Below are 9190 nucleotides of genomic sequence, written 5' to 3' on the forward strand. Positions count from 1 at the left end.
GAATGAAATATCATGAGGAGTGTCGAAATTGCAGATTAACTCTTAGTCGCCACAAAGGGACTTTAAAGTCGGTCTTGGATCTGGTAACATGATAAGTTGTTATGCAGTTCAAACACAAAAATACCAAACTGAATAAATGACTCCACAACCACAGTGTATATTAAAGATTGATGGAAAGTGTTTAGAGTCCTCTCAGCCACCCCAAAAGTAGGGGAAGTTGAGTTGGTTGGGCTCGGCTCCATTGCTGGAAGACAGGGTTGACCCAGTGTCGCGGTAGCGCCCATCCATAGGGCAATGATCCCAGGGACAGACAGGGGAATGGGGCACGCGGCATTGATCAAAGGTTAACCAGCCTCCCGCCACTCTCCAAATAAATACACCCCCCTCCTCGTCCCTCCACGGGGATCCCAGTGCCAGGCTTGTTTCAATAAGTCCCCTTTATTGTATAGACACAGCGAGAGGGCTTTGAGCCAGCCCATTCAGCCTGGGCTTCCCATAGGATTACATATCTAAATATATGGAAGTAAAAGTGGCCCGGGCAGCCACCAGGGGTGAGTGGAAGGGACGGAAGAGGGTGCTGGAGTTGGGTGATTCTGTTAAATGAACCAGCACTGAAAAGGATCAGGACTTTGGATGGAGAGTCCACAACCCACCACACTTGCTAAGACTATCATCAGTGGACTTGAATTTTCAGCTTGGTTAGAGTACAAATCACGGTTTGGTCAACAGGTTTCAATTCAGTCAATTCAGGAAGTGAAAAATCTTCATAAAAACTAGGTATAATTTTCATGAGCTCAGAGAGTGACGTGTTCTGTTGTTATGGAGTGTTTGTTATGGAGTGTTTGAGGTACTGTAGAGGGGGCGGTAAAGGTGGGGGTGGTCATTTTGTTGGCATAGGGGTGTAGAGGGGGGTTCTGGATGATGGACAGCCCACTGTAGAAGGGAGCCAGAGTGGGCCGGGTTGAGGGGGTCATACTGTTAACCCATGATAGAAGCGGCATGAGTAATTTCATAACTAAAGTGGCAGGTGGGTCTTGTTGGATATGCTTGCTCTCTCCTGCCCGAATGGAGGCTAATGTTCCTGACCTCCTCATCCCGGTTGGGGCCACGGCAGCTGGCCTACGTCATTGCTGAGTTGGTGTGTTTGCTGCGTGTGTGTGCTGCGTGCGTGTGCGTGTACGTCTGTGGTTATATGAGTACCCAGCTTTGCTGTTACCCATTTAATCTTTAATGTCAGGAAACTTTCCCAAGACCGAGGAACAGAAGCATTATTCTGTACCTTAGGAAAGTCGATTAGCAAAGTCTTCCAACCCAACAGTCAGCACAGTTTTCCCTAACCCTGCCACAACGCTGCTTGGTAAAAACCAACCACTGGAAACCAGTCAAGCTGACGCATCAGTCTGTAGTCCAGTCTGTGCTATGATGCCCTGTCAATGCTGTGTCTCCATGGTGGGAGGATAAATCACCAGGCCTGGTATAAACATGTCAGTGTGTCTCCTCCAGGCCTCCAGGCTGAGGAAATCCAGGGCTACTGAGGTTGGTGGCCTGGCCCAGGCACAGAGGTCCTGGCCTGGGGGAGGTCATCAGACAGACAGGGGAGTGGCATGGAGGTCAGGAACACAAACCTGACCTGGCTGTAAATCACTCTGACCATATCCCGGCATGAAAGACAAGGCAGGCCTGGGTTCAAATACTGTACTATCTGAAACAATTTCTCTGCTTGATTGGGCCTGTCTGGCTTAATGAACCAATAGCATAGTCACAAAACTGAAAATCCCTTATTTCTGGCACTCCAGGCAGGCTCAAGCAAACCCAGCTAGCATATTTGGTTGTGGGAACCTAAGTGTTTGGTTTCCCATTGGTTCTGGGAATAAAGCCATATTTCCTGACAGTTTTTTAAAAAAAAATCTGAGAACCGAAGTGAGAATTTTGCCTGTTCTGGGAACGTACATTTTTAGGTTGCAGGGAGGTTCTGAGAACGTTTTACTATGGTTCCCTGAAAGTTTTCCATGGAGGTTTTATTAACGTTCTGAGAATGAAAATTATAGGTAATTCAAAGGTCATTAAATAACATTCTGAGAACATATTTCAATAAGACTGCTAGCTTAGGTTAACAAGTTTAAACTCCAAGCACAGATAGGACACATGGAAATACACTTGCTTAGGCATTAATCATGCAAACACATTTCTTTTTAAATTTTGGCACGATGTAAGCGAGGTTGAAATCTATGACCTTCTTTTCTCTATCCATGTAATTAGTACACGTGGTGCAGTGAACAGCATACAAAGCTGTTCATTTCAATCTATTCAAACAGGCCCCAGTTCAAAGTAAACAAGCACTCATTAAGATCAGGTGTGGTCAATTAGTGGGCGTGGCCAACCAACCTAAACACACTTAACAAGATAGAGGATCGAGAGAGTTTTGTTGATGCTCAGAACGGAATGCATATATTTTAAAATAACATTCTGAGAACATTCTCTGAATGCAAAGTTTCCTTGTGGTTTTAATGGAATATGTAACCATGTTGGAACTTTTAGGAAACATTTCTTAACTTCTACTTCATCACAATCCCGGATCCGGGAGCACCCCCATCAGTAAAAAAGCTGACTAGCATAGCGTCACAAGTAAATACTAGCATCTAAATATCATTAAATCACAAGTCCAAGACACCAGATGAAAGATACACATCTTGTGAATCCAGCCATCATTTCTGATTTTTAAAATGTTTTACAGGGAAGACACAATATGTATTTCTATTAGCTAACCACGATAGCAAAAGACACAACTTTTTTTTTACACCATTTTTTTCCTGCATAGGTAGCTATCACAATTTCGACCAAATAAAGATATAAATAGTCACTAACCAAGAAACAACTTCATCAGATGACAGTCTGATAACATATTTATTGTATAGCATATGTTTTGTTAGAAAAATGTGCATATTTCAGGTATAAATCATAGTTTTACATTGCAGCCACCATCACAACTCTCACCAAAGCAACTAGAATAACTACAGAGACCAACGTGAATTACCTAAATACTCATCATAAAACATTTATGAAAAATATACAGTGTACAGCAAATGAAAGACAAAGATCTTGTGAATCCAGACAATATTTCAGATTTTTTAAGTGTTTTACAGCGAAAACACAATATAGCATTATATTAGCTTACTACAATAGCCAACCACACAACAGCATTGATTCAAGCCAACAATAGCGATAACGAAAAAAACAGCAAAATATATTAATTTTTTCACTAACCTTCTCAAACTTCTTCAGATGACAGTCCTATAACATCATATTACACAATACATATAGAGTTTGTTCGAAAATGTGCATATTTCGCGGCACAAATCGTGGTTATACAATATGAATAGTAGCCAAAATGCAAACAAAATGTCGGGAGAAATCTTGGGAGAGGCACCTAATCTAATCAGTAACTAATCATAAACTTGACTAAAAAATACAGGTTGGACAGCAAATGAAAGATACATTAGTTCTTAATGCAACCGCTGTGTTAGATTTTTAAAATTAACGTTACTACGACATACAGCGTGCGTTAAAGCGAGACCGCACCGAAATTAATGGCGGAATAGTAGGTCAACATTTTTCAACAGAACAACGAATTAACATCATAAATACTTCTTACTTTTTGATGAGCTCCCATCAGAATCTTGGGCAAGTTGTCCTTTGTCCAGAGGAATCGTTGCTCGGTTGTAGATTGTCGCCTTCAACTTTGGAATTAGCAGTAAACATTAGCCATGTGGCGAAGACGTGTCCAACTCACTATAACGCAGCACTAAGAAATATCCGAAAATCGCAATATACTGATATAAACTGATATAACTCGGTTTAAAATAACAACATTATGATGTCTTTAACACCTATATCGAATAAAATCAGAGCCGGATATATCTAAGGCCTATAACGGGAGCTTTCCAGAACGCAATCCTGAGGTCTGTCTTGCGTCATGGCGAATGTTGAAAAGACTGGACCCCACGTTCCAAGCCCATTTATATGGCCTCAGATCTGCCTAGCAACTCCATTCCAATTCTCACTATTTGCTGACATCTAGGGGAAGGCGTATGCAGTGCATCTCGACCAATAGAAGACATGCAAATTAATAAACCGACCCCAGAACAGCCTGCCTGATTTCAGATATCTCACTTCCTCACAGGAAAATTGCTCCAACTTGAGTTTTGTTTTACTCACAGATATAATTCAAACGGTTTTAGAAACTAGAGAGTGTTTTCTATCCAATAGCAATAATAATATGCATATTGTACGAGCAAGAATTGAGTACGAGGCAGTTTAATTTGGGAACGAAATTTTTACAAAGTGAAAACAGCACCCCCTATTGAGAAAAGGTTAAACTAATGAAATGCCAACTTTTCATCAAAAAAAATAAAAATAATAATTAATAAATAAACTCAAATGTGCTGAGAATGTTCCAAAGCCAAGCAACTATTCTGCACCATTCCCAGAAAGAAGTGGGATGGTTGTATGCTAAATAACCATTGGACAATCACGCTCTCACCAATCTCTAAGAACATATGGTTCTCAGAACATTATGTGCTAGCTGGGAACACTCAAAAGATTACAATTGTACTTAAACCCAGCTCTGGAGAGAGGACACCTCCGGAACAGAGGCTAAGTAAAACATCCCCACATCCTCACAGGCCCAAGGTCACAGCCTGGTTGTCCAGTGACAGTGCAGAATGCCTCAGAGGTTCCTCTATTGCCTTCTCCATCCTCGGTCAAGACGAATAATATGATCATATGAGTCTGAGTGCATCCCTGTAATAACCTAACGTCATGTCTTCCTTCTTCCAGCCACTGTGTCTGAGTCTGAGTGTCCTGGTCGCAGAGAGCCCAGCTGAGAGGTCAGGCGTCGAGCGAGTAGGTGCCATGGTGTGAGATACCGTCATGTCTGCCTGGTGAAGTGAGGGAGGGAGACGGGAGAGGAGATGGAATGGAAAATGGCCCTGGCTGTTTGCACCATGTGGAGAGGACACCTAGCCACTCTCCATATCCTCAGGGCTACTGGGGTCAAGACATTAAAGCTAGGGGTGAGATAGCTGTCCCTCTCTGACTGGAGCTCTTTGATGACGTGAGGAAAGCCTTTGTGTGTGTGTAATAGCCAGGAGGACCCGGATAAACAGGCCCTTTCTGTCCACTAAAAGCCTTTGTTGTCTGGGCTGTGTGGAGATGGAGGGGTGGAGGGTTAAGGCATTCGCATGCTGCCCATCCGGAACAGTTCGTGCACATAATATGGAAACATTTTGTGCCGTTATAGTCTTCGGCAAGTTTTTGTTTGACTGTTTGTGCATACAATATTTTTTCTCGAGGCAAGACCGAAATTCGGTTGCCGAAGTCTACGCTCCTTCGGTGGTGATTGGTCAACTGTAGGGGGCGAAGATTCAGCCCGAAACCCATTGTGGATTCAAAATGGCAAATGACAACAACTACAATAGTTGGTGGGGGTTCTTGCAGAAACATAACTGGCCAACTGAATCATTTGGTTTTGAATTTGAAAGGACAGCAGGTGCAGGAACTTAACTTTAAAAATTTAAAGATCTCTTGTATAATCTAAATTGATATTGCTTTATGATGATACCGTCTATCTTTTAATATTTGTGGAAATCTTTCTAAAACAGAAAATGGACCCAATTCAATAGATATCAATCAACAAAGAGGTAAGAATATGTTGAAGGCTAGCTGTATTGGGTGCAGATGACTGAACTGCTCACCTTTGTGTCTGTGTCTGCAGGTATACAGACGAGGATTCATACAAAGGTATTTCTATTGGTATTGGTATGTTATGCAGATCACATTTACCATCCTCCTCCCTTACCTCTTAAATAAAAATCCCATAGGCCTCTACATTATGAACAAGGTATGTGTATGAAAACCATTATCAAAAGTGTTTTTCACATTTAACACAAAAACCAAGTTATGAATACTGTCGTGTGCATGTTTTGTTAATCTTCTGTATAATTACTATTTTTGACTTCACAGACTTCACCCTCCCTACACCACTTATGAATATAACAGGAAACCTGTTCGATCACCATGCACTGCAAAATCATTCTGGCTATGGATACGGAGTTTACCTCATATTTAGATTTTTTAATTCTGCTTTGCCACTAAAATCATAATTTACACTGACAACTAAAATATCGTGTTATTGTTATGTGTATTATTAATAACAATATTAATAGGGGAATGGGGGTAGTTCAAAAATGTACCCCAAAAGGTTCTTCAAAAGGTTCTTAAAGGGTTATTTGAAGAACCTATAGGGGTTCCCCCACAGTTTAAATATGAAGAACCCCTAAAGTATCCTCCAGGAACCTTTACTTTTTAGAGTGTACGATTCTAGCATGTAAAGGCCAGTTCACTTTTCTCCACAGACTCTTCTCTAATCCCCCCCCCCCCCTCTTCTCATCCTTTCCACAAGGCCCTGACACCTATAGCTGATTTCATGGATGACCTATCGCCAAAACTATCACCAGCTGCATGAGTTCGTGCATGACTTCAAGAAGAGGACATGGACCAAACGACTGGGAACACAGTGAAATGAACAACTTGTTCTGTTGATGTTCAGATATCTCAGGAGTCCAGCCTGGTCTCATAGACTAGACGTAACATAGTAAATGTTAATCCGGAACACTAAAATGTGTACGTTATGTCACGTTTGGTTTGGTTACACAAGACAGATGGTTACTTAAGGCAAAAAAAAGAAAGCAGGGTGGTTGGTCGGGCATATTAACGCGGACGTCTAGCAATTGTGAGTTTGAATCTCATCATGGACAACTTTTGCATTTTAGCTAATTAGCAACTTTTCATCAACTTACTACTTTTTGCTACTTTGCAACTACTTAGCACGTTAACTAACCCTTCCCCTAACCTTAACCTTAACCCTTTTAGCGAACATACCATATGAAACTTAACATATAATACTAAATGGAGTGTGCCAGATTTACGTACAGAATAATACGAAATGCTCCGAGACCAGGTTGAGGAATCAGGGGATAGATACTTTCATTTTATTCCATTGACATTTTTATTGTTTACATGCCTGTTTTACGCAGACACATTTGTACTATTGTTCTGAAATATTTGTATTTACACTGACACTTTAATTGACAGGTGTTAAGTACATGTCTGTTCTTAGCAGACACCTTTGTATTGTATTGTGGGTTACTTTCAGAGCCCAGATGCCAGAATAAAGGTTCATTTTTGTGTGCTGAAAAAGGTGTGTTTGTTGGCATTTCTTCATCTCAATACAAAGTGTTTCAATGCATTCTGTAAATTCTGTGTGTCACAGACTTTACGGACTTTCTTCAACTTGTATGGTGTAGTTCAATCTAATCTTAATTAATGCACACTGAGACATCATATAATCAAGTTTAATTGTATTAACAAGATTCAAACTCCACATTTTGTTCACAGTGCAAACTGCGTGTGTGTGCATCAAGTGGTGTGTGTGCGTGACAGGTCCAAACAAATGCCTATTCTACATGATTGCTGGCCTAGGGTTGAGTTTTCCACTCCTAACTTCCTGCCATGGCACACGTCCAGGGGGCATGATTGATTGAAAGGGGCAATGCGACACACAAGATCATCGAAACAGCAAGCAGACATCCTGAAGTTCACAAAATGCTGCTCCTCATCAATGGTGATTTGTTGGACCAGCATTGCATACTCACCATCTGTTGCTCTTTCTCTGTTGAGTGGTCACACTGACCATCTTCTCCGTTTCTCCCTGTTACACTATATGTGTTGCTAGCTAAAGCAAATCTAGTAGATCCCAGGCAATTGGTAATGATGTTACGTTTGATGCCGAAGCTCCAAGTCATGCATCGAAATCGCTAAGCAGTGTACTTCGAAGCAGTGTGCCGATGCCTGTATCACTTTATCAGAAGCCTGTGATCAATGGCATCCAAAGCTTCTTTTGACCAGTACAGGCCACTAGTGTACACTGTGTTGATCAAAGCTTTGAGTAATGAACCTATTTTCGACACAATTGGAAGCTTCGTTTACCCATCTCTAGGAATTCGCACTTCAATTTTCTCGACAGTGAAGTGTCTCTCTGTGTACACTATTTTATTCTGTACACTATTTCTATTCTCCCGCGCGTCTCTTCCTTGTTTGGGTGTGTTGTCACTTATTTTGTTTGACCGTAGAAGGCTATTACCAGCTCGGGGGGGTAATAGTTCCGCTTTCCCCCCCTTTTTTGGTTTTTCAAGGGAACTTCTTTTAAGGGAGTATGCGAGCGCAGACAAGTTCGGCTAGGCGCCAGTCGAACCAAAGCATGCCTTTAGACATGAGACTCAAGGGCGGGTCTAGGCAATTAAGGGAGTGCTGATATGACAGTCCCTGCTACGTCAGGACATGGGTACATGGATACAGGGGTACAAGAGTAGGAGGGACCCAAAGGCATCCGCATGCTTCTTATCCGAAACAGTTTGTGCATATATTATGACTACATTTGGAACATTTTTGTTCGTTTTGGTCTTGGCAAGGGTTTTCTCAGCTGTTCAATTTTTTCCCCGAAGCAATCCGAAGTTCGGTCGTCGAAGTCTACGCCCTTTCATCGGTGATTGGTCAACAGTAGGGATTCTTAAATTAATTGTTTGTTGTCATTCAACAAGAGATGACTTGTTTTCATACAAAATTGTTCACTTGAGAAACACTGCACCAAACATCTGTTAGATTTCAAATTGCGAGTCTAAAATTTCATCAGAAAAAAAATCCAAATTGATGACCGATTTATCTTAGATTATTTCAGATTATTTTGATTAAGTGTAATCTGGCTACAGCGTCTCAAGATGGACAAACAGTACTATTGCAGCTTTATTCTGTTTTTTCAAGTGAAAATCTTTTAAGGGAGTATGAGAGGCACAGATGTTCACTTTGCCCAACCGAGTTCTGCTAGGAGCAAACTGAACCTAGTATGCAGATGCCTTTAGGGGGCATCCCACTCTACAGACCCCCTGTGGGGTAGCTGCTGTGGGGCTGACAGGACAGCCTGCTAGGGTCTGGTAACTGGAGGCCTGACTAACAAGAATCACTAGTCTCCTGCTGGGGTCATGGAGATCTGCTGATGTTATTGGTTACTGCTGGGCCTGCAGATAATAGCAGTGTGTGTTTGCATGTGTTATTTTGTTGAGCAGATTTACACAAA

The 9190-nt window shown here is 41.7% G+C and overlaps 1 long non-coding RNA gene across 3 annotated transcripts; it reads left to right on the forward strand.

Annotated features, from left to right (window-relative positions):
* The first annotated feature begins 412 nt into the window (after positions 1 to 412).
* On the forward strand, positions 413 to 7257 carry LOC120027949. 3 transcript variants are annotated; one of them, XR_005473354.1, is made up of 4 exons: positions 413 to 551; positions 4837 to 5548; positions 5661 to 5799; positions 6461 to 7257. It is a non-coding gene; the product is annotated as an uncharacterized LOC120027949 (long non-coding RNA). The 3 variants fall into 3 exon arrangements; XR_005473353.1 differs by having other exon boundaries at positions 4837 to 5799; XR_005473355.1 differs by lacking the exon at positions 413 to 551 and adding an exon at positions 559 to 777 and having other exon boundaries at positions 4837 to 5799.
* The last annotated feature ends 1933 nt before the right edge of the window (positions 7258 to 9190 follow it).

Source organism: Salvelinus namaycush, chromosome 33 (genome assembly GCF_016432855.1).
Source record: "Salvelinus namaycush isolate Seneca chromosome 33, SaNama_1.0, whole genome shotgun sequence".
Classification (NCBI taxonomy): Eukaryota; Metazoa; Chordata; class Actinopteri; order Salmoniformes; family Salmonidae; genus Salvelinus; species Salvelinus namaycush.